Genomic DNA, 26316 nt, shown 5'->3' on the forward strand with positions numbered 1-26316 from the left:
TGTGGAGCTTCCGTTGCAGTGATCCCTGATGCTGCCCTGGCCCTCCCAGGCTTGCTGAGCAGCAGTGCTTCTGATGCCCTCTCCCCTGAGCACACTGAGGGTTTTTCACAGTGAATTGTTCCACTTATCATAGTAATGACATATTCCTAAGTCTGTGTGTATATAGCTGGGCCAACATTCTTAACCACTTCCATTCCTTCCCCCCTGCAACCCCCATATCCCTTTAGGTCTCAACTGTGAGATTTTTGCATAGTCTGATTTTTAGGAATACATGCATTATGTCACAACAAAGCTGATTCACTGAGACCAGGTGACTCACTATGTTCATTGTTCATTGTGTTTTTGAAAAGGTTTCATGTATTTATTTGAAAGGGAGGAAAGAGTGGGAAAGAGATAGATGAAATCTTCAGGCTGCTGGTTCACTCTCCAGATGGTCACAATGGGCCAGGATTAAGCCAAAAGCCAGGAACTCCATCTGGATTTCCTAACTGGGTGGCAAGTGCTTTCCCAGGTACGTTAACAGGGAGCTGAATTGGAAGGAGAATAGCCTGGATTTCAGTTGCTACTCCCATTTGGGATACTGGCATTGTAGGCAGCCCCTTAACCTGCTGTGTGACGAGTCTGGCACTGATTGTTCATTGTTTAGTTCCCACTCTTACTAGAATGCCAGTCCATGGGGGCAGTGAGTTTTAGTCACTGGCTTCTGTGTATTCCTGGCACCTAGAAAGAGTTTGGCATGGAGTAGAGGATCAACAATTATTTGTTGAATGAATGAATCATCAAATCTTTTACTGGAAATAATTTTCTGGCCATATTCTGTTATAGTGGTTCTATTAAAAAATGATTACTACAGCTAGGAGATAGACTGTAATGATTGAATTGGCAAGTGCATCTGGCTCTTCAGCTAACAGCTTGTCATGGGCAGGCAGGAATAGAAATGTAGAATGTGGGTCACACAGATTTTTATAATGTGAATTTGTCTAATTTGCATTCTATCAATACATAAAAAGTCAACCGAAAGGAAAAACAGTCGGAGAAACAGTAAAAGTGGTCAAACCCATGAATGTGTAGTTATGTTCATTTTGTGAAATTAGTGAAAGAAGAGATTATAATGATAAAGCTTGCCTCCGAAGTAATTAATATGTGCTATTGGAAGCTTAGACAATTCAGAAAGATGGTATTTTGGTCAGTTGTTGGGAAGGATGTCTAATGTTATTAAACCTGAATATTTAACATAGGTTTGAATGATTGGAGTACAGTGAGGGCATATATTGAATGTGTACATATAGCTTAGTTAGAATTAGTCATGTCTGTATACACATACTGTTGCCCATTTTGTATTCTTTACCAGAATACCCCAGACTGAATGATTTATAAGAAAATGAGTTTTGTCCTGGAGACTGGAAAGTACAAAATTGAGGGGCCCATATCTGGCAAGGGCCTTTGTGCTGCCTCCTTACCTGGCCGATGGTGGGAGGGTGCGAGAGTAGGGGAGAGATGCAGCGAGAAGAAGCCGACCTTGCCTTTGTAACAGATCCACTGACAAGATCATCCATCCCCAAGATAGCAACCTCAGTATGTTCATGAGGGCAAAGATACGGTGGAGTCCTATTTACTGGGCATACTTCCAACACTGTTGTATTAGGAGTTAGGCTTCTAGCCCAGAAACTCAAAGGGTCACCTTCAAAGCACAGCAGCACCCATGCATATCTACATGCCAGTGTGTGTTACAGCTCCCACAAGCACTTGATGCACGTTATGTGATTTCATTCTCACAGTAGCCCTACATTTAAATGATAATGCTTTCCCATCTTCCAGATGAGGAAACTGAGACATGGAAGATCCAGGCATCTTGGTAAGAAGGATACACCTGTTAAATGATGAGCCTGGGGTAATAGATGCAAAGTCTGTTGTGCCTGTGTAAATTGTGAGCTCTAGGAGAGGTCCTGATGATGTTAATGGGAAGACCCATCTTGTTCATTCCAAGGAGTGATGGAATTGTAAGTGAAAAAGAGTGTACTGGCACCCAGGTGAGCACAATGCAAGGAATGGTGGAGGCCGAGAAAACAAGTATCCAACTGTTTTAGATGGTGGCTCCCCATCCATTGATTTAGGTCTTTAGAGGGAGCCAAAACTATTCTGTGCACTGGGCAGGTCAGTTTTTTTTTTTTTTTTTTTTTTTTTTTTTTTTTTTATTGTTGCTTACACTGTATTGTGTAGTACAGTTTTATAGGCGCTGGGGATTCCCCCCACCCCTCCCCATACCCCTCCCCCCATGGTGGATTCCTCCACCTTGTTGCATAACCATAGTTCAAGTTCAGTTGAGATTCATTGCTTGCAAACACATTGGGCAGGTCAGTTTTATCCCCTGTATTGATAAGCAGTGACTTTGGGGTCTGGATGGTGTGGTCCTCTCTTAGCTTTATTAATATCCTAAGGTTGGTTCTGTTGCTTGTTTTAATTTTTTGTAAAACTCCAAAAATATGCTCAAAGTGATGCAATAAGTGGCTCTATTTAGATGCGGCCCGCCACCTAGCTGGGTAGGAATTATTTTTCAGAAATGAGGGCAAAACAAAAAACAAAAACAAAAGTGGGACTGTTAGAATTTGAACCCAGGACTGTCTTGACAACAGTTGATATTTTTTCTATGACCCACAAAGCATGTTGAATGAGCTGTGAGAGGAGATATAATGTAGACATGATTAAGAGACCAAAAGTTTTCATAAAAAGTGCTCTGAGAAAACTGGAGATCTTATGTTTAGGAGAAAAACAGTTAAAATCTATAGCAGTCAGTCACAGTGTACAAAAGGTGTGGACTTGAACTCTGGTTACCGAGAGGACGGAGATCACACTGTCTGCACATGACTTCTCAAAATCTGATCTGATCCTGCTGCTTTCCTGCCAAAAACTCATCCTCCGTCTCTGCTTTCTAGTGCCTGCAGGGCATCAGTCTTGCCATGTCTTCTGTACCTTCCCAGGCCACTCTTCATCAGCAACCCTCTCCAGAGCAGCATGCTCCCTGTATGTTTGCCTGTTAAAATTAGTAATGTTCGGGCCCGGCGCGGTGGCGCAAGTGGTTAAAGGTCCTCGCCTCGCACGCCTGGGATCCCATATGGGCGCCTCACTTGGGGAGTGAATTATCGGACGGAAGATCTTCCTCTCTGTCTCTCCTCTCTGTATATCCGCCTTTCCAATGAAAAAATAATAAAAAATAAATCTTTAAAAAAATAGTAATGTTCTCCTCTCTTCCAGAGGTGCCACCTCTGTTTTTGCTGCAAAATGGAGTTCAAGTTTTGTCAGCTTGTTGGAGAGCTTTGCTTAGACTGTTCCGAATAGGGCTGCAGGCACATAGGACTTTTACTTCTCATAGACAATCAATGTGTGTTTGACTTGGAAGCAATCCTTGGTTTTATCTGTTGCAAAGGCTCATTGCTTTTCCATGGGGTGGGGGAAGGAAGAATAGTTTTTTGTTGAGGCAAGTGTCTAGCCTACTGGTTCAGATCCTGGTGGAATTCCCATGCCCCATATCACCGAGCCTGGGCTTAATTCCTGGCACCAGCTTCCTGATGATGCACACCCTGGGAGACAGCAGTGATGGCTCACGAACTGGGTCCCTGCCACTCATGGAGGAGATCTGGATGGAATTCCTGGCTCCCGGCTTTAGTCTTGGCTATTTGTGGCTACTTATATAATGAATCAGTGGTTAAAGAGACCACTCTGAATCTCAAATACATTAGTAAAAATCTCAGAATTTTAAGAAAGAGGCTTTGTATAACTCAGGGTAAGCACAAGTAAAAAAATTACCGGGAATGGAGTAATCACCGGGAAACAGTGGAAAGGAGATGAGAAGGAGAGAACTGAGGTGGGAAAAGGCAGCTCTACTTTAGGAGCAGAGCAAAGTATCTCAAGCACTGACAAGCAGCCATGTCTGCTGTGCAGCAAGTAGTGGTGGTGGTGGGAAGCAGCCTTTCTGAAATTCTGACCTCTAGGCAGAGCCATGGGCCCTCTTTGAAGGTTCCTTCTCATGATGGGGTAAGAGCTTAGCCAGACCCAGCAAGCACTGGGATTGGGTGCCTGGTGTCTGGTGCCAGCCCTGATCCTGGGTGCTTACCTGTTGAGACTTCTCGGTGTGATACTGAAGTGAACCTTAGACTTCGCTTGGAAGAGAGCAGAGATTTGGGGCTTGGAGAGCTCTTTGTTGACAATCTAAGTGATAGTGATTTGATTTCATTGTGCATAATCTCCATTTGCTACAAGACAGAGGCTGGCATATAAAATGGTGTTAAAATAAGAAGCAAGGTGGAAAAGGTTTGTTCCTGGGGGTCTTCCAGTGATCCCTAGTAAAATCTGTTCCACTTTGTACATAGTAGATCAGCAGTCATTTTTTTATTGAATGAGAGAAATTTGGGGACAAGTTGATAAGCACATTGCTGGGGTATGGTTTGCCTAAGAGGATGGTGCTAAGCCAGCCTCAAACTGGAGAGTCCAGCAGGCTGGTAGATCTTATTTTGAGAAATATATTTGATTGGGCTACTTGTGGCAGGTTTGTGGGTTAGATGTTGGTATTAGAGTGCTTATAAACAATCAGTTGTTGAGTCATCAGCATGAACTGACCAGATCCAATGGATGCCATTTTTTTTTTAATTCATGTCTTCTAACTGGAGGGCAATACTCAACCCTATTCCAAATGACAGAAAGGCAACAGAAAAACCTAGTATTACTGTTATAAGCAAAGTTTAGATGTCAGTACATTGAAATCAACCCCAAAAGTGAGACCTGTTAAGAATGTTAAGAATAAATGGTTACCCCTTGGGTTAAAACTGTATTCTATCAGTATGAGAAGAGACTTGAATACAACCCAACAATTCCATAACAGAACATCCCTGTGATCTAGTTGTCCATGTTTGTAGAATATAAAACCGTGTAGGATGCCGTTGCCTCTAAAACTGGTTTCCTGTGGCAGGTTCAGAAAGCCCTCATACTTGCTACAGTATTCTGCAAGCTGTGACTGGGGGAGGGGAGGAGCGGGGGGAAGAGAATCATGGCTGACTGGAGGGCACAGGGAAACTTGGCCCAGCAGCCCAGTGGAGATGGGCACAGTACTTCCCTGTAATTGGCTTTGTCCTGGGGAGGGAGTGTGCCTGTCCTGGGTGACTCGCAGGAACAGCCTAACCTCTATGGGTGGGGGCTTGAGCTGGTGTGATGGTTGGGTTTCATGGGTTTTCAGTGGGTGGGAAGTTGAATTTGGTGGCCTCTGAGATTCCTTCCAAAAGTCAAATTCTGCAGTGTTGGACAGCCTACATTTTGTTGTAATTTTAGAGCCTCTAACATATGGTTTAGAGAATGGTTTATCATTATAATTTGGGTTATGTCATTCTATAAAAGGAAACTGTGATATGGCCGTCCTTTAAGTGGGAAGGCGCAAGGAAGTTTCCAGAGAAGCCAGGGAACCATGACTGTCTTGCAGACAGTGAGTTTTATTGAATGTCCTTAGGATGAGAATGGAATCTCATTTCTTGAAAAATACGCTATGATGGTAGAGACAAGGGAAGTAATACGGCAAAGGAGACCCCACCCGCACAAATGTGTTTTGCTCTTCAGTGAAGACGGACTACATTGAACACAAGTGAAAGTTTGAAAAGTCCTTTTCTTTCTCTTTGGTGATTCTTTCAGAGCATTTCCGCTTTCCAGTAATCATAGCTTTGTCTGACCAAGCACGTTTGCCTCTCGGGGAACTTTGTTCTGCAGAGCGGTTATTACAGCTGGCCTGGTGGTCAGGGATCTGTCAGGCCCAGGGCCATCCTGGACATTTTCTTCAGAAAGAGCCCCTGGTTACTCTTTATTTTTGCCCATGTTGTTTTACTCTGATCTGTAATTTTAAAAATCTGCTATACAAAGAGTCTACAGAGTGCCAGCTGGATGTTGGTTGAAAGACTGTCTTTCTTTCATCCTTTTGGCCATTCTAAGTCAGATGGCCCATTTGATGTCAGCTGTTTAGCAATGGATGAGACGCATCTTTCAGCTGCCTTGCTTTCAGGGCACCATTTAAAGGTTTATGTTGAAAGTCTGTAGAAAAGTGGGCTGGGAGCCCTCCACCGACTTGAGCAGCGGTTTCTGGAGTGAGTCTTCCGTGCACAGCTTGGAGAATAGGGATTCCAGCGCAGCCTCTGCTATGTGCCTGTGTCTTCCTGGGCAGCTCTTGAGTCCCACATGGAGGGGAGGAAGGCCTGCAGGCGGGGCTGTGCTGGGCTTGCCTTCATGGGTGACTGTTAGCCACAGAGCACAGTAAATGGCACCTTCTCCTCTCTGTTGAGAGCAAATGCTAACTCCTGTATAATCAGGGCTGCCTCTTGCCTTTGTTCAAGTGCTCTTTATCATAGGTTTGGGCTGCCGCTTTGGGAGAGGTGGCTTTTCTTTTGGGTTTGAGGATTCTTTGCCTTTTAAATTTAAAGCCACCCCTTCCTCTTCTATTGTTCCAGTGTCTGAATGCCTCAGACCCACACATTGAATCTTTTGAAAAAAAAAGTCATTTCTACTAGGTTAGTGCATTGTGTGGTAGATGGTCTCAAGTACCGTTCTTTAAGAAAATCAATCAAGCATCATGTACTTAGCTATCATTTTGATTTTTAATTAAAAAAAGCTTCTTGGTCTCAGTAATTTAACCTGTGAGAATCCTAAGGATTATCAAATATAAAACACAGGCATGTCTATTTAACAGCATCATTTATAATCATGAGCTCTGATACTTAACACATTCTCCTGTTGTCATAATTTGTTTGATTTTTTTCTTTGCACTTCTCTGCAACTCAGCATTGTTTTAGCAGCATGTGGATTACAGGAGCTCAATTTCTATGGATTAGAGGCAAGACTAGATGGGTTTCACGTTACTTTGTATGCATAGCTTGTAAGGCCTAAAACCTTGGTTGAAAGTGTTTCAGCCTTATTGTTCCTGACAATATGGCCTATTATAGAATACATAGTGCTGTTTGGACAAAGCACAGGATGTTCTTTCAGATGTGTGGCTGAAGCAACAAGAAATCTTGAGAAATATCCAGTAGAAGGAAACTGCTTCACAAATGACAAATGTATGAGCCAATGCTGAAGTAGCTGCAGGAGGGACAATGGGCTATGGTGACCCAAGGACACCGGGGGAGGCGTGTGGATAGAAGATGAGACTTTAGGCCTGGGGAGGGTAGGGATCCTAGTTAAGGACAGGGCCCTCAAGACTACATCCTCCATGAAAAGGATGGAGTACAGAGAAGCATGCTCTTGAGGTTGGGGAACCCCCAGGGAGTTTGTCAGCTTGGGCTTGGGGCCCAGATCAGTGGGGCTAGTCAGCTCAGGCCTGTTGTCATTTGGGTGTGGGGTGTGGATTTGCATCCCTTGGAACAGTTCCTGTGTTGATGATATAACATAGATAGGGCGTTTAAGCTACCAATGCCTCTCTCTCTCTCTTTTTAAAATGATTTATTTATTTATTGGAAAGTCAGATATACAGAGAGGAGGAGAGACAGAGAGGAAGATCCTCTATCCGATGATTCACTCCCCAAGTGAGCGCAATGGCCGATGTTATGCCGATTCAAAGCCAGGATCCAGGAACTTCTTCCGGGTCTCCCACATGGGTGCAGGGTCCCAAAGCTTTGGGCCGTCCTTGACTGCTTTCCCAGGCCACAAGCAGGGAGCTGGATGGGAAGTGGATCTGCCTGGATTAGAACCTGCGCCCATATGGGATCCCGGGCACATTCAAGGTGAGGACTTTAGCTGCTAGTCAACACTGCCGGGCTCTAGCAATGCCTCTCTTGAGGATCATATTGTCTAGGTAGGCTCACAGGGTGCCCACATGTAAAATTTTACTGCTAATGGGCTCCCAGTCCAAAGCTACAGACACCCCTGGGATAAGCACCCCTGTGCCTAAAATTCAGTATCCATGGTCAACAATAAAGTTCCTTAAAAGACTGCTGGATAGAGAACATGAAATAAATATGGTTAATAGTATTGTAGACATAGAAAAGGAAATTTAAATGCTAAGGATAAAAAGATGCCAAGAAATGACAGCCATAAAAAATCAAGCACAAGTAGGATAATGCCTTTAAAAATCAATGGATAGATGAACAAAAATTAAACTGAAGAATACTGTTTTGGAAGACAGGTAAGAGAGTTGGTGAACTGGTGCAGAGCTTCTTTGCACCTACAAGGTCAAGTTCTGAGGCCAAGGGAAAAGCCTGCAAATTAAAAAGGCTAATAACTATCATGTAGCAGCATATAACTAAAGCATTTTGCTGGACTATGTTCCAAAATGTGTTATCTTATTTTAGTACTTTATGAGCCACTGACAAGTTGGTTGAAAGTTCATTTGAATACTTGCCCTGTAGAAGGCGTGGTCAGTTTTCTCTGGGGAAGCAGAGTGGCTCTCTGAGTTGTCACAAATGTGACCTCTCCTGCCTTCTGGAAGATATACTGGTGGCTTCTTCTGGGAGCCCTGGGGCATGATGCTGAGGGCAGGCTTGTCTGTGAATCAAGTTGCACCAGACCTCTTGGCTTTGGGTCTGTCTGTCCTTGCATGTGATGTTGAGAGTAGAGACACAAGGACAAAGCCAATTCAACCTAATCAAAGAGGTCCCTGAAAAGATTACCCAGCTTGTGATGCCCAGCCCCTCAGGGCTGCTTGGCTTCCAGCCCTTCACAAAGTCACATGGTGAACTTTCCCTTTAAAGGAGCGAGGCAGGCAGTTAAACATACAGAGATCTCTATTTGCCAGTGTACTCTCCAAACGCCTGGCAGAAGCCAGGAGCCAGGGATTTAGTCCAGGTCTCCCACTCTTTGGATTGTCACCACTGCCTCCCAGGAAACACGTTAGCAGGAAGCTGGAGCCAGGAGCCAAAGGTGGGAGATCAACCCAGCACACTGATATGGGATGCTGATGTGTTAACTGCTGGGCTGCATGCCTGTCTGGCTTTTCTTTTGGTTCTGAGAACCTTCCCTACACTTTCTACATATTTCTGTTTCTTGCTTGCAGCCTTAGAAATGTAAATGATAGCATGGCTATTTCCATTTTTTTTTTTCAGAAAAGCAAGATGAAATGTAGAAAAATTGATCGATTCTGTGCAAGCCAAGGAGTCTATAAGTGGTAGGGACTGAACTTGAAACTTGGCCATGCTTATCTCAGCAGGGCTCGCCTTGCTTTGCCCTGCAGCCTCTGCATGAGCTGTGGTACCCACCCAGTCAACTTAACCACGTGGCATCTCTGTAGGCTCCTATGCCATGCGGATGACATTTAGTCAAAAGTTATTTGCCAATGTAATTGAATTAAATGTACAGGTTCATCTTTCTCTAAGTTTCAAATGTGACTCCATAAATGATCCTGAGCTTAGTGGCTAGAATTAATTTGTTTTTTCCTGCATTTGATATAGATCAGGTACCCAGGCATGGCTTGGCTTGGTTCTCAGATTAATAACTCAGAAGTGTGCAATACTGTTGCCAGTGCAGCCGAATTCTCCTCTGGAGTCTTCTCCTGGGGCCTCCTTTTCCAAATCCACTGGTTTTTGGCTGAACTCAATTTTTTTGAGATGGTGAGACTCAGACCCAGCCTCTCCTGGCCATCAGCCCTTCCTTCCACGTGGCCTTTCTGTTGCCATGCCGGGTGCTGCTCCAAGGCCACTAAGAAAGCATCTCTACTGCTCTTACTTTCCTATCCTGGGTGACTGGGCTCACTGGACCAGGTCAGGCGCAGCCGAAGCATCTTCCTTTTCTTAGAAGTAGGCAGACTGGAGTTCCTGTTTGCCATATTGTGTGACTCACTAACAGGAGTGATACTGGCATGTTCATACTATTACGTGTAAGAGGGCAATACTGAGTGCATACACAGCAAGCAGGGGAATCTTGGGTTGTTTGAAGCTCCTGCATTCCTCATTCCTTTAAATATTAACTGCTTTAGAGCTCAGTAAATTGCACAGGATTAGTTGTAACAACTTTCCGTTATAGGAGTTGAATTCCTTTGTATCTCAAGTTTACCCACTTAATGTTTTGGTTTGAATGTCATCAGACATCAGTGCAAGGAACTTCAGTTGTGTTTTTGAACAAAAGAGAACAGCTAACAAACGTGTTCAGTTTGAAGTGTGTTGAGATTTTCTTAGCTTTAGAATATCCTAAGCATGTGATCTAGCCCACATGCAAAGTATGAGCCATAGATCATTGTCACCTGGACACTGTTACCAGTTCATGGTGAGATGAACCCAGAAACCAAGGCTTTAGACATGCTTACAGTAGCTTGCCTCTGTTGTGGTCTCCAAGCCAGTGACCAGTAGCTAAATCTGACCAAAGCACAGAGCATGGTTGGGTGGGGCTGGCACTGTGACACAGTGGATTAAGCTTCTACTTGAAATACTTCCATCTGCATATGGGTATTTGTTCAAGTCCTGGCTGCTCTACTTCTGATTGGATTCCCTGCTAATGTGCTTGGGGAAGCAATGGAAAATGGCCCAAATATTTGGGGCCCTGCCTCTTATACTCCTGCCATTCATACAGCAGACCTTGATGGCCTGATGTAGTCCTCGCTGTTGCAGCCATTTGGAGAGTGAACCAGCAGATGGAAAATCTCTATCTCTGTGTGTCTTTTACTATGCTTTTCAATAACTCTAAAAAGACTGGATGTTGCTGTGCTAAATTATGTAAGATGCAGCTTTGTGTCTTATGTCTTAGAACTATGCTATAAGATAGGAATTTGTTCTCTTAGTCAACTTTATTGAAGCATATCATATTTGTATTACTAAAACAAGATAGAAACAATTTAGACAGTAGCTCCTGCTAACTAATCCTAGAGTAGTTAAGTAAAACGTAAACTAACTTGTGCCATTTAAAACTTTGAATATTGATGTATGCTTTTTATCTTCATTGTGTGTATTTGGTTTTTATGTGGGGAATTCCAATTGAAACTTTGTGCCACAACAAACCATTATGAGGATAATAGCAAGTTTGCTTATTGCTTATATGCCATATAATACATATATATTTTATTTTAGTTTTTTCATTTATTATTATTATTTTATGATACAGTTCCATAGGCCCTGGAATTTCCACTATATCCTTTCCCAATCCCTCCTACAGAGTTCTCCCATGTCATTACAACAGCATAGTTACTCATACATAGTCATAAGTCCATCATTTTGGGCATGGACAGTGGCAGAGAATTCAGCATCTCATTGTCAAGACACATTCAATAGTTTCACTAGGAGTCCATCCTTGATCCAGAAGTAGAGATGTACATTGCACTATATCCTCACATCTGGACATGTCAATCTCTACTACAGTCAGTATAAATCCCCCCAACTGAAAAGCCACAAAACAAAGTCAACAACAGGAAGAAAAACAGATTATAAAGTCATGAAGTTAAATAACATGCTACTGAGTGACTAATGTGTTACTGAAGAAATGAAAAAGGAAATCGGGAACCTTTTTGAAGAAAATAGTGTTACTGTAGAATCTATGAGTCACTGAAGAATTTAATGAGAAAAAGTGTTTTGAAGAAATGAAACTAAAAGCAAAAACATCAAAATCCATGAGATATAGTCTTCACTTACCTTTGTTGGTGAGATGTGTCTCCTGAAGGCAACAAATAGATGGGCTTTGTTTTTTAATCCAGTCTACTAATCTATGATGTTTGATTTATGGGTTTAAGCTATTTGCATTCAGGATTAATATGAATAGGTGGTAATTTGGTTTTGTCATTTAGCAATGGGTTGATGATATTCTTCCAGAATAAAGACAAGTTAAAAGAACATGCCTCTTTTAAAACTGCCCTGCATATGATACTTAAAGATGTTCTCTTGACAGAGAAAAGGAATAGCACCCACCAAAACCAAAGACAAATATGAAGAACATCCCAGTAAAATAACAAAAGACTAAATCAATATATGCTTGCTTTCATTGTGTTTGTCTTGTGTAATACTTTCCTTTTTCTGTAAGTCATGTTATTTTTACTGGAATAGAATTTTGTGTATTTAGTCTATTAGAGATTTGGCTTATATTTATCCTTATTTCCTTTGCTGATATTCCATGTTGATTGTGTTTTACAAATGCACTGATGTACAGTAGAGTCAAAACAGCCAGTCCTCTCGCATCTCCACTTTGAGAAACCTGAGCTGAATGGTGGGTCATACCTTGCGAGTTTTTGGTTCTGGTGATATCTCTGGTACTACATTTCTAACCCCAGAGAATGCTTGCCAGGTTTGCCTTTGGGTCTGTCTCAAGCAGTCTGCACAGCAGCGATGTTGGGGACTTCCATGAACCAACTGATCCACAAGGAAGAATTATCCAGAAATGTTTTTTCTGGCCTCCACCAAACTGTGCCACAGGTGGCTATTTGCAGCCGTGGCTCTCTCCTTCCCTGGTGCTCCTGCAACCCTTGGCTCTCCACATCTATTTGATGGACAGTGGGGACACTCACCAGTTTCGAGTGAACTCTTCTTGCCAAATGCTGGACCCTTCAGCCTTGTGGTGCCTTTCCCTTCTGTTGAGTGTGGAGGACCGTCCATCATTAGTCATGTAACTGACTCCCTTGGCAGCAGTTGCCTCTCTTTATGGCATCTTGTTTGAGTTCTTTTCTGCCTCCCCTGCACATAACTCCCTCTGGCCCCAGCCTATGGCTCAGGTTTCACTGCCAACACTCCTGTCCCCCTTCAGCTGGCAGTTCCATCAGTCATAGGATATCTTATCTAGGAGTCCCTCTCACTAAGTATGGGCACTGTTCATCTCTTTCTCATTGTCAAAACCTGCTGGTGGTCACCCAGTCCAAAGGAGTCCCTGTCTGCCTGACCCCTTACAGGTCACCTAGGTACCTTTATGGTACCTGAGGTCACCCAGCCCAGAGCAGTTCCCACCTGCGTGACCCCTTAGTCTTGGAAAGCTGTGCTTGGCTTCTGCTGCCTAAGAGCCTTCCCACCTTGTCTTTTGTCCTGTTAATGTCCTTTCCTGGCTCAGTCCTTCTTGCTCCGCTAAGCACCATGGTGGGTGCTGCTGGGCCTGTCTCTAGACACTCTTCTCTTGCTCTTCATCCACTTTGACACCTGAGATTTCCCTGAGAATGTCAGATCTGATCCTTACCGATCTCTATGTGGCCTCAGGGTGCAATCCAGACCTTGTGTGAGTGACTGTCTGGTTTCCTGTAGAGTGACTGTATGTCAGCCTTGAACCTGAAGTGCTGTACTCAGCATGACTTTTAGGCCAGATCCTTGTTATTTGCAATAGCACTGAAGGTCCATGGAGAACTAAACAGTGCCACTGAGAAGAAAACAAAGCACTGACCTAACAATCTCACTGAAACTCCAAGGGAAGTTGTTCTCTGGCAGGGAATGCCGTATGAAAAGAACATAAAGCACCCTGGGACTGGCCTTTGTGGTTAGGCCTCTGCCTGGGATGCCTGCATCCTATACAGGAGTATGCGTGTTGAAATTCCAGCTCCACTTCTGTTTCCAGCTTCCTGCTACTGCATATCCTGGAAAGCAGCATGGGAGATCTCAAGTACTTAGGCTGCTGCCAGATATGTGGAGGACCAAGATAGAATTTTTCCAGCCCTGGTCTTGGGTCTTTGGGGGGGAGAATATACCAACAGACGGAAGAGATCTGAATTTCTCCCTCTAAATTTAAAATGTCACTAGAATTACATGCAAAACAGAGTACAGGTCTTTATTTACTAAAGAGTATTATAACGGCCCTTGATTTTTGTTAGAGGTATAGCTTCATTGTAGTTGACACATGGTTTCTGTAACCTTAGATTTCTTAAGAGCTTCAGGCTTTAAACCACAATTGCTGTTGTTGCAGACAGGCAGCTGTATCCTTTGCTCACCTGGCAGTGACTTCTGAAGGACCGTAGAGATGCTTTGCCTGGTTTTCGGATCTGCGGTAGGATTGAGTAGGCCCCAATGAGTGACTGGAGAATACGTAAATGACTCCACCGACATTCCAGAATGAAATCATTGCCTCTCTGTTACTGTGCCTGTGATTGTGTTGTGGTTCTGCAGAGATCCTACAGGGAATAGACACAAGTAAGAGAGGAATCTCTCATACAACTCGGGACTATGAGACTTCCCAGGGTCTGCTGATGCTGAAAGCCAGCAAAGCCAGTAGTGCAAGGACCTAGAGATCTGGCAGTCTCGGCATGGACTGAAAGCCAGGTCATCTGACAGGTAGCTGGTACCAGAATTGGAAGGCTGAAGATCCTGGCACTGTGATGTTCCAGGGCAGGAAAAGATGGATGTCCCAGCACTAGGAGAGAAAGAGCCTTTCTCCTTCTGGCACTGTTTTGTTCTCCATGGACCTTCAGCATATTGGATGTTGGTAACCCACAGGGCAAATCTTCTATGTGCTGCTGTATTGATGTGTATGCTAATCACTTCCCTGCATGCCCTCATGGCCATGCCCCTAGTGACCTTTGACCAGCCACCTGGGAATTCCTTAGCTCAGTCAAGTTGCCTCCTAAGATGCGCCATTCATAATGGCTTTTCTGGGGATGGGGTTACATGCAGAGGGTGCCTTAATCTGGGTAGGACAAAGCTTCTTTGTTCTTAACAAGTTCTCCCAGGCGATGCTAGAGTTGTGAGTCTGAGCCCCGGGGACCGCACTTCACATACAGCTCTGGCGTACACTATTCACCCTAAAAGAGAGCCCTAGGATTTGTCCACTGTCATCAGGAGGCCCCAGCCAGCTGTCCTCCCTGTAGGAGGAACAGTTAAGGGACATTCCAGGAAGCCTCCCAGTGTCCCCCTGTCAGCCCCCTGTCCACCCCCGCTCTTCCTGACGGAGGATGTGCCTGTCGCCCAGCTCACTGCCTGACTACAGACTTCAGGAGGTCTTCATAAGAGCCCTGGGTGGCATGGCTCTGGCAGAGGCCTTCTCCCAGATGGGCTCTCTGACAGATACCCCAGTGGAGTCCACTTGTGCTCTTGGAACCCCCGGGGCCAGCAGTGTTGCTGCCCCCAGTGGCTGAGGCTGAGTTGTGACATTTTTGTTAATGAACCTAAGCACCTTTATGGGAGAAAAAGTTCCCTATAATAAACTCTACCAGTATCTTACCACATATCAACATAGCTCACATACTTGTCATTTTTAAATGGCTCGGTAGTTAGATTGTCTTCAGTTGCCTGCACAAGCTGTGTGTTGCCATTCCTCTGAGCCTGGGTGCTTGGCCCCTCTCCAGTTGCTGTTAAATGGACTATTTGCTGAAATTATCTCCGCCTCCGTGACTGCCTTGGGTAAACTTCTAAGATTGGCAGGTCACCCAGTTTCATAGTCTTCGAGCAGGCCATGGTTTTTCTTTTTTTATAGTGTTTATCCCGTTTGTAATTACACAGCCATTTGCGTGTCACTTGTTTAAAGTCAATCTTTCCCATAGATGGTTTTTATTTTAAAACTTCATTTTAATTATTCATCTTTATGGTTTACTGTAAAGATATAAATATGTGTGGTAATGTGACACATATTTCCTGAGTGATGGCCAAATCATGCTTGTTAGCATTTCTAGCCTGTTAAACATTGTTGAACAGCAAATAAGAGAGACAGATCTTCTACCTGCTGGTTCACTTAGCAAATGTCCACAGTTGCCAGGACCATTCTGTGTTGAAGCCAGAAGCTCAGAATTCATTTCATGTTGTCCATGTGGGTGTGAGGGGCCCAAGTGCTTGAACTGTTGCTCACTGTAATAGGTGCACAGTGCTAATAAGCTGGAGTTGGAAGTGAGGCTGGGGCTTCAACTCAGCTCCAGTATGGGGTGTGGGCATCTCAAGTGGTGGTTTAGTTACCAAACTCCCATCCCTGCTTACATACTTTTTAGGAATGTTTTTGATTACTCAACAGTTGCATATACCTGTAGGGTCTTGTGTGAGATTTAAGCATATGTATATGATGTGCACTGATCAAAGCTATCAGCATTTTCCTGTCCTGTCAAAACTCTGTGTTCAGAGCCTTCAAACTTCTCTGCTGCATTGAGTCGTCATACACATAGTGGGTTATTGTGACCTGTAGTTACCCACTGTGCTGTAGAACAGCAAACCTTAACGCCTTATATCTGGTGGTGTTTCTGGGAAGATAGTTGCTTCCTATCTGTCTTTGCAACATTTGTGCTTGGCACACAGGAGCTCAGAAAACAGCTGGTGCTCCATAGTTGGATCTCTAGGCCAGCCGATTGTGATGCCCATGGCTTACTCCTGCTTACCAGTATATACAGAGCACCTGCGTGGACAAGGTGTTGTGGCAGCCACTAGGGAAATAGACTCGTGGATAGTGAGAAAAGTACATAACCAATTACACTTCACTATCGAAAGTGCCAAAAGATACATAAGCTAAGGTTTCCACGGGAGAGTAGAGAGGATGAGAACTGGACTGAGGTTGGATTCTTACAGGAAGTCTTTCCAGAGACAGGCCTGAGTTGGTCCAGACCATTTTCTGAAAGGTCTGCTGTAAGATTTGGAGTGTCCACAGGGCTGTTCCAGTGTGAGTAGCCTGAGTTGACCATTGGGCTCCTTTATTTTCAAGCTCCCCATAGAGAGAGCACATTGGGAAACAGTGTGTTGCAGGGGAAATGTCATGCAAGCAACTGTGCTGTGCAATTGCCCTGGTGTTCCTAGCTTGTAGACATCATGGTCGAACACTATCTCTGTCGCACCTCGATTGCAGTCAGTGCCTTCCCTGTGGAGCAAAGTACACTCACACAAGTGTGGGCTCCTTGAGTTTGTGTGGTCGAGTTAAGGGGACCATGGTCAAGTCATGGTGACATGTTGCATGACGTAAAAATTTCAAAAGAAAGGAAAAGAAGAGGCAAACCTACAAAATGAAATAGGAAAGACTAACTTAGGTTATGCCAAGTTAAGATTTCTGGCTACCGTCTGTGAAAGTTAGGGAATAAAGTTTCAGAAGAGGGTAATAAATTATGGGTTGCAGCATGTTTGCTCAGTGAGTCATGATGTGAGTGTCATTTTTCACGATTTATAAGTGTCATTGCCGGCGACTGGAGTACTTGGGAACTTCCAGACACTGGAATCCCGTGGGTTTGTGGGGTGCCCTCTCCCCACTCCTGCTTGCACTTTGCCATGTGATGTATTTGCAAGATTGTAATTCCAGCTTGTTAATGTATAGCTGCTTTGGAGCTGAAAATAGTCTGTGGAAGTCAACAGTTGATTATTATGTTCTTAAAAGTATACCATATTCATGATCATATGTTTATCATGCATAAGAATGCAAGAATATTTACAAACCAGCCTGGAATGAGTGGATTTTATTCCTGAGTTTTTCATAAAATTAAGACTCCTGTGGTTACCCAGGAGAATTCCAGAGTAATGAGGACTAGATGGGACGATATTGTTAAGTATGTTTTTGCGTTGTAACTTTGTATTTGTAAATAATTGCAGCCTCCTAAAGTTTGCAAAGATGATATCGAGCTTCCATATACCCTTCTCTGAGTTTGCCCAAATGGTCACATCTCTTTCCCCAAAAAGCATTGTTTTTATCATTAAACCCTGCAAAATATAGCATACACAGCATCAAAACCAGGAAATGAGTATTGCTGTAGTCCTGTGTACTCGTCTATCCCACTAGTGCCATTTTTTCTTGTTCTAAGGTCCAATTCAGCCTCTGTTAGCATCACACATTTTGTTGAGGTTTTTACATCTCCCCTCCATCTGATGTTTGGCCTGACCATCACACTTGGGAAGAGGATTGGGTGTGTGTGTGTGTGTGTTTTGTAGATTTTCCTCCGTGTGAATTTGATGTTTCTTTGTGGTTGGGCTCAAGGGTTGCATCTCTGATGTCATCACAGAAATGTCACATTCCCTGGTGTGTCAGTTGGGGAGGCATAAGTTGCCAGTGGGTGGAGATCTCATTATGGCCTGTGGTGACTTTGGCTTGTTGGGTAAGCTGGTATCTGCAAGATCTCTCCACCAAAAATCTATGGTTTCTCCCTGTTAATCACTTCTTGCTGCTCCCCCTGCCCTCTTGTCCTTTAACGGTTCTCGCCTGTGGCAATCTTTACTGTGCTGGTTACAAACTGTGGTTTTGTGTTTCTGCCATCCCACCTACACCTGTTTATTTATGTTCTCTCGGGAGGAACTTCCCTTCTCCACGTACCCATTCTGAATTCAAGGGTTCTTACTTTATGTTATGGGTGATAAACCATTACTGCCATCCCTTTGGTTGCTCAGATTGTTCCAGACTTGAATGTTGGGAGACCTTCAATGTTTCCTGTGTTCTTTAGACATTCTGTCATCGTATTTTTGTGGAACTTATTTTCTCAAGAAATACCATGGTTACTTTGTACTTCTTCTGCCATCGCCTGAAATCAAGTGTTTTTCCAAGGAGCTCCATTTTCTTTTGTGGAAACTAAGATCTGGTAGTCTCAGTGTGCTCATTGGTTTCATAGCTTTCCAATGCACATAGTTGGGAAATGCATGAATGTATACATATGTCCATCCATCCATCCTTCCATTACTGTGGGTTTGTGCTGGTATGACCAAATCCCAGGCCTTGCAGTCTCCTAACCCCCCATTTTTTCATATTAAGAAATATCGTTCTTCACAACCTGACAAAGGTTTAAAACAAATTTTGACAAAGTGCTGTATACATATCAACTGATGCAAACAGGCATTTCTTTTCATTTTTTGATTTTAGTTGTTTTTCTTAAAATTTTAATTTTCACATATATGGGAGACCATGTGATATTTGTCTTTCTGGCTCAGGCTTATTTCATTCAACATGATGTCCTCTAGTTCCAGCTTTGTTGATACAAATGATAGAATTTCATTTCTTTTATAGCTGATTAATATTCATAAGGATATATGGATGTACATCTTTATCTGTTCATCTGATGGGTAACACCTTAGTTGATTCCATCTTTAGCTGTTGTGAAAAGTGTTGCTATAAACAAGTTGTGTGGTTGATGGAATGAGTTCATGTCTTTCTGGAATATATTTGTGACCTTTCCTTACTGCAAACTCGTTTTTAAGATTTTATTTTATTTTTGCAAACTCATTAGTAAAGTGAGCTGAGCCCAGAGCTTTTTCTGGGACTCACATGTGGATGTGGGTGTCGGTCCATTTTCTGCTACTTTCCCAGACCATAAGTTGGGAGCTGGATCAGAAGAGGACCAATTGTGGCATGAACTGGTGCCAAAATGGGGTGCTGGCTGAAGCTTGGCCCACTAGGCCATGACATTGGCCCCACAAACTCATTTTTGTATCAGTGAGAATCTCACTTCCTACTAGCCATTCTGTTTCTTTATTGATTGAATTTTCAAATAGATAAGCAATATTTTTCAGATTGCCAACTTGTGTGTGGAAAAATGCATCCCAAATGAACTATAATAAATGTTATGTAATCCTTTTGTATCTTTAGCGTTCTAATACCCAGTCAAGGCATTGTTTGCTGAAGTTCAATTCTCCACCTCCTTCAGCATAGGTTTTATTATAGATTTAGAATACAGTTAGTTTAATTTATTATCTTTTGTACTGAGTTCTTGTGTTATGATTTTATTTGCTCATTTTTTGAATATGCAAGAACTATAAGCATGGCTTTAAAAATAAGAATGTTCAAAAGGCAGACTTAGGGAAATATTTCCTCTTCATCTCTTCTATCCTCTTCTCTTCCCCATTTTCCTTCACCTCCTTCCCACTCATATGCTATGGATAACCAGTCTCCTTTCTAGCTCATCATTCTTGTTGCACAAATGAGCAAATACTTGAATTTTTTTTATATTCTCTTTCCTACCCACTTTTTTAAAAACATGAAGTATAGGATGCTAAAGATACACATTCACACTGTGCTTAATTTCACAGAACATGCTGGAAATCACAAAGGTTCATTTATGGAGAGCTTCCTTTTTTTTTCCTTTCGGTGCAGTTGCACCATGTTCCCTTGGTGGATATGGCATAGTTTGATCGTTAGTTTCCCTTCATGTGGTCCTGTAGGTTGTTGGCACTGTTTTGCCATTAGATACAGAGCTGCAATTAGTAACCTCATGCAGGGGCATTTTTGTAGTGTTGTAGGTGTGTTGACATGGTCAATTCCCTAGAAGTACAAAATGGGTCAAAAGACAAAGTGGTTATGCAGTTGAGATATTGCAAAATACCCTTCCCAAAGTTTCAATAATGTAGTCTGTACAGGACAGGATTAGCATCTGCATATGCCAAAGTCTGGGCAAGTGGATATGGAGCGTTGGTGGAGTTTGGGTGGGGAACTTGATTGGCTGCTCCTTCCTTCCTCCTACCTTTCAATGGCAGTAGTTTAGCCTAGTAGTTTAGGCCAGCTCAGAATGCAGAACATTAGCCCCTGCTTTCCCAAATGGTCTGGGAAAGACAGATGGGTAATGAATGACATGATCTCTTATTTGAGGGAAATTACAAGTGCTGGGGATAGCTGTGAGACCCATGTTGGTTTTACAGGTACAGTCCTAAAGGGGCACTTCATCTTACCTTCTGGGATAATGAGAATGAAAAGGGACAATGTATGGAAACTACTTTCTAGGTGTAAAATAGGCGGACATGACCAGGATGAAGAGACAGTGCCTTGTAAACAGAGTAGTGTGCACTATTTTCCTCCTCTGCTCCCTGGTGATGGCCCATTTACTTGAGGTAGGAAGATTCTAGCTCATTCTGTAGATGGTAAAGCTGAGTTTAAAGTTCCTGTAAAAATAAGCTTTGTTCACTTAAATATGTGATGGCCTGGCTAAGGGTACCAGGAAGAAGGTTTGAGCCACTGCCTCCTTTTGGGGTTGCCCACCCAGGGAAGGCTGGTGAGTCCCAGAAGTGACAGGTGTGTCCACATTGGGAGATGGACACCTTGTTTACTCCCTGTCATGGTGATCAAAATTGCTGGAAGCTTTGCCCTAAATCTCTAACTCTGCAGTCCAATTTTATTCTAAATCTGTTAACAAGAGATTCTTTTTCTTAAAAATAAATGTCTTCAAATTCCCTTTTTTAATGCCAGAGAGAGAAGCAAAAAGACTTTTTTTTTAAAAAAAGATTTATTTTTCTTATTTTTATTTGGAAAGCAATTATAGAGTGAGAATGGGAGGTAGACAGATTTTCCATCTGTTGGTTAACTCCCCAAATAGCTGCCGTGGCCAGAGTTGGGCTGGTCTGAAGTTAGCAGCTTCTCTTGGGTCTTGCACATAGGTGCAGGGGCCCAAGGACTTCAGATTTGCCTCCACTAGAGGGAGCCGGATCAGAAGTGGAGTCTCTGGGATTTGAACTGGTATCCATATGGGATGCTGGCACAACAGGTGGAGGCTTAGTGTGTTACAGCATGACACTGGTCCCATAAAAAGAAATCTTCCACCTGATGGTTCACTCTAAAATGCCTGCAATAACCAGAACTGGGCCAGACTGCTGCCTCCTGGGCTCATTAGAAGGACACTGGATTGGAAATACAGAGCAACCAGGACTCAAACTGGTGTTTGGGATGTATGTGTCCTAAGTGGTAGCCTATGACATTGCAACACATTTCCTGGCCCAGGGAACTCTGGTCCCTTGTGCTGGGATTCTCTGGTGCTTTGTATTGCATCCAAATTGGGAGAGTCTGGTGCCAGCCCTGCTGACAAATGGATGCCTGGTTCCTGGCCTGGTTAGGACCTGGTTGCTGAGTCTTCAAGACTACTTCAGGAAGTTGGGATTGTTTTGAAATTGTCCACAGTTAATCCCATTGTGAATTAGGGGTGGATCCATGGGGAATAAGAAAGGCATTTAATAACCAGACCATACCATTGGCTCTGGGCACTCAGGGCAGCTACTAAGGGATCCAGGAAACTGGGCATGTAGCTTCCCATTGCCCAGAGGGTCTAGCCACTCCTCCTTCGGGTTGGAGGTGAGTCACATTTTCTCCAGGACGAGGACTTGCCTGGAACCTCGCGACAAGGTACATGCTAGGGGTCTTGGGAGAATTGGGCAAGGGCCTTAACTCTCTGCTCTGGTTTCAACATTGTCCAGCTCCTTTCTCCTTTGTTGTGTCATAGAAACACATGTAGGCTGGGCCTCCTGCTTGGTAGGGAATCTATGATGAATATGAATGTGTGATTCCCCAGGCCTTGTGAGTAAGCATGCTGCTCTACCTGGTCAACCCCACATTGTTGCAGTTCCCCTAAGGTGTGGGCCCATGTTTGGGGTTGTGGGGGGGCAGGCTATGGGTCCTCTCAGCCTGCATCATCCCCATAACTTTATGCTTGCTCTGGAGATGTGAGGATGTGTGATGGGCCTTGTTGTGTGAGAACTCCATCTGGCCATCATTGTTTTTTGCTGACTTTATTTTTCTTGCCCACATGAGCTGGCCTTTTCCCAATATGATGGTGAAGCTGATGTAGACAGTGTAGTGAAGAGTTTCTTCATGTGGTGTGGACTGTGTTTCTTCTAACCTTTGTCACAATTCAGCAAAAGCACAGAACATTCCAGCCTCAGCAAATGGTGTGAGATCTAGCCAAAGCTGCCCATCACGGCCCTGGCCCAGGATTGTCTGCTGCACCATTATTTATGAGGAAAATCTGAAAACACCCTTACTATTGAAGTGCACAGGGTAGAAGGATAAGTTCAAATTGTGGACTGTCATACACTTGCCAATGTTATTAGTGTAACAGCAGGGAAAGAACTGTTGGTCAGAAAAAGCAAGTTTCAGAACTGATTTATAAGCACATTAATAAAATGGGTATGTGAGCAAAGCTGGTTACTTAGGAGGTCCCTGAGTAGGAGGTTGGTTAGGGAGAGGCTACTGGCTGCATAGAGTTTTGTGCCTTTGGAGTTCTGCATGAGGTGAGTGGGAAACATTTTCTCAAGAATAAATCACATACAAAAAGTGTACAAAATCGAAAAGTAAATACCACACAATAATATAGTAGCGGTATTAAGGGGCACCGAGAGAAGTATCTTCATTTCCTTCTGAGCGTTTTATAACAATAAAATTGAGTTATTGTTTGGAAGTTCCAACCACATGTGTGAGTTGCTCACCTGGTGGGTGAATATCCCTGAAGGCCTCAGATATGGATGAAACCAGAGTCCAAGCTGTGTTTGCTGGCCTAATGCCTGAAGGGTAATTTGGCAGTCTTCTCAAGGATGCAATGATGGGTACTTGCTGCTCACAGACAGACCTCACTTCCAACCCGGGTCTGCTCGCCTGACCCCACTCACTGACACCGGGGCAGGGGAAGACGAACAGCAAGGAGGCTGACAGCTGACACTTCATCCCATGACCCCTCACAGAACTGGGGGTCAAGGTTCTTAGGATTGACAGGTGCATGTTCAGCTCCTGGGTAGCCCCCTCTTTTGCCTGCCATTTGTGAGATCCTGGTTTGGCTTCTCAGGTATCATGTTCTCTTGGGAATTCTCATGATGGTACAGTCAACTGATGTTGAGTCAGGTGGCCATTACTTCCTGGGCCTCCTAGAAAAGAAACTCCTCAAGACTGAACAGTGAGATGTTGCTTGGAGAAAAGGACCCTGCGTCTAGGCCTCCACTCTGTTTAGTGAGAGGTTGGTATGAGCTCTCATAAAGGCAGAGGAAGGAAACAGAGCCAGAAGGGCAGGGGAGGCTGGGAAGCAGTGGGGGAGAAGCACCTCATGGTAGCCAGCATCTGCATCCATGGCACACTGTGTGCCTGCATGCTTTCCTAACAGGTGTGTGGTCAGAACTGTGGCAGAAATGTATGTGTCGAGACATAGTGGTTAAACCTTACCTTACAGTGTGGTATCCTATGTTGAAGCTCCTATTTGAGTCCTGGCTGCTGTTTTTTCCCATCCAGCTCCTTGCTAATGCACCTGGGAAAGCAGAAAATGGCTCTAAGTGTACAGGCCACCTGGGAGCCACAGAGGGAGCTGCAGGCTCCTGGATGCAGCCTGGCCAAACCCCAAGATGATGTGATGGCCTTTTGCGAAACGAACATGTAGATGGAAAGTAGCCTCTGTCTCCTCCCTCTTTGTCACTCTGCTTTTCAAGAGAATGAATGAATCTTACTAAACAAGGAACAACAACAACAAAACCCCCTTGGGCCCCTCTTCTTGTGTCCCTGAGGACTCTTCTGCCTCAAACATGAAGCTGTCCTCCTGCTCAGTCTAGTGCTCTCCACTTCTCCCTCCCCTCCCCTGATAGCTCTTTTCGGAGAGCCATTTCTCAGCTATCTTTTTTTGGGGGAAGCTGTGAAAAGCAAGCCCTTATTCTGTGGCTTCAAGCAGGTATTTACATTTGAAAGGTGCTTGAAGCAGGCAAGGTTATAATCAAAGCAGTTCATCTCTAAAGGTGGAATTTTCTGCTGCACACAAGTACAAGCTGGATGTATTTGAGGATACTGAATTCTTCTCAGTGACCCTCAAATCATTCCGCTTTAGAGGCTGCCCACCATTCCTGGCATTGTAAACAGTCTGTTACTGGGCTTGACTGCTGGATAATTGAAAGTAAGGTCACTTATGTATTTGAAATTTTTATGACCGCGAAGGCACAAAATAGTAAGCATAAGGCTTTAACAGTTTTTAGTTTTACTGAATTTTTATTTATTTTCATACACTTGAAAGGCAAATTGTGGTTTATACAGAGAAAGACATTGAGACTTTCCATCCACAGATTCACAAATGTCTGCAACAGCCTGGCTTAGGCTGAAACCAGGATCCTGAATCTCCATCTGGGTCTCCTGTATTTGAGTGGCAGGGCCCAAGCGTTTGGCTCATCATCTGCTACTGCCCAGGTAGATTAGCAAGAATATGAATCAGAATTGACATAGCTAGAACTCAAATCAGCCTCCCACTTGCTTAGCCTCAATAAATGCCCTGGTTTTGCTCAATTCTTAGGTTCTTAGTTTTCTTACACTTCCTTAGCCACTGTGCTGCTTAAGCCGCTGTTTTCCCGAAGTGTGATAGACCTGAATGGCTGCAGATGGCTGCCTGCTGTCTCATAGACAGAAGGCAGGAGGGGAACCTGGGTCACTCCATTACCTGCTTTCTTGACTTAAATATATTTTTAAATTTTAAAAATCTTAATGGCAGGAGTGACAGAAAGCTCCTCCATCAGCTGGCCTACTCCCCAAGTGGCTGCAATGGCCAGAGCAGAGCCTCTTCCAGAACTCCCACTCAGGCGCAGGGCTCCAAGGCCTTGGGCCATCCTCCACTGCTCTCAGGTCACAAACAGGGAGCCAGACAGGAAGTAGAGCAGATGGGATGCGAACTAGTGCTCACAGGGAATCCTGGCATGTACAAAGGGAAGTCCAGCCGTTGTGCTGGACCCTACTTTTTTCTTTTTTGCTCTTTTCCCAACTTGTCCCAGAGCTTTACCATAGGAGATAATAAATATGTGCTAAAATAGTAGCAAAACGTGAAGCCTCGTTAATCAATTAGTATTTTATGCATGCTTTGAAATCCCAGAATTTAAAAAATGGCATTTCTCTTGCTCTGACGTACGTAATAGTTTGTTTAGTGAAGTTTTCTTGGTGGGTGTCATCTGTAAATATGAGTTATTGAGGGGAAAAATGTTTTCAAGATCAATTTCACTGTTGACTCATTAGGGAATAGGTATTCAGAATGAGCAGATAACATCGTCATGTAAAATATTGAGTGTTAATGATGAAGATGGCAAAATTCAGTCTTCTGAAATTTTTGGAGCCACATTTCTCTTACTGTTTGAGAGAGAAAAGTGCATGGTTGCTGGGAAGGCGGTCATGAATCTTGGGGCCGAGTTTAGTTGAGAGGGAAGGCAGAAAGGGGAAAAGGGAAATGGGCTGGTTGAAAGTGATCAGAGATGAGACAGCCCTGGTATGAGAAGAAGTGGTTAAAGCAGATGGGGCGTTTGGATGGACTCACTCCCACAGTTACTTTTTGAAAGAACTCACTGAATTATAGAATATTTAGGAAATATATATCTTTGTGTTTGAAAATTTTCTTGAGGTGTAGGAAACAACTGCTTACTGAACTTTAGTAACTCGGGGAATTTGCATCTGGCTTCCATAAGAATAATTTTGTCTACCTCAGTTCCTGTCCTTGTTCCTACTATTAAAGTCTTTCAACTTAGATTTCTTTCACAAGCTAAATTTATCGCACATTTATGTTAATTTTCCCAGCAGACCACATCCATATCTTTCTACATCCCCAGAGAAGATAACCAAGTCAATTGAAAAAAAACCAAAATACTGATAACCTCATTAAGACTGAGCCCAAACTAATCTAATGTATACCTCATGGCCCTGCTCTGGCCTTCACGAATTGAAATGCGATAGGTACAGGAAAAGGAAAACTGTTTAGTATGTGATGTGGAAATAGAGTTGACATTACAAGTTGCAGACATGTTTTGCTCCCAGGTTGCGGGTAGCCCTGGA

At 43.6% G+C, this 26316-nt stretch overlaps 1 protein-coding gene across 5 annotated transcripts in view; it reads left to right on the plus strand.

Annotated features, from left to right (window-relative positions):
- FHOD3 (formin homology 2 domain containing 3) overlaps positions 1-26316 on the plus strand; it is a 431569-nt gene that overhangs the window by 109717 nt on the left and 295536 nt on the right. The window lies entirely within an intron of this gene.

This window comes from Ochotona curzoniae, unplaced genomic scaffold (genome assembly GCF_017591425.1).
Source record: "Ochotona curzoniae isolate NIBS_2020 unplaced genomic scaffold, NIBS_Ocur_1.0 contig_43, whole genome shotgun sequence".
Lineage (NCBI taxonomy): Eukaryota > Metazoa > Chordata > Mammalia > Lagomorpha > Ochotonidae > Ochotona > Ochotona curzoniae.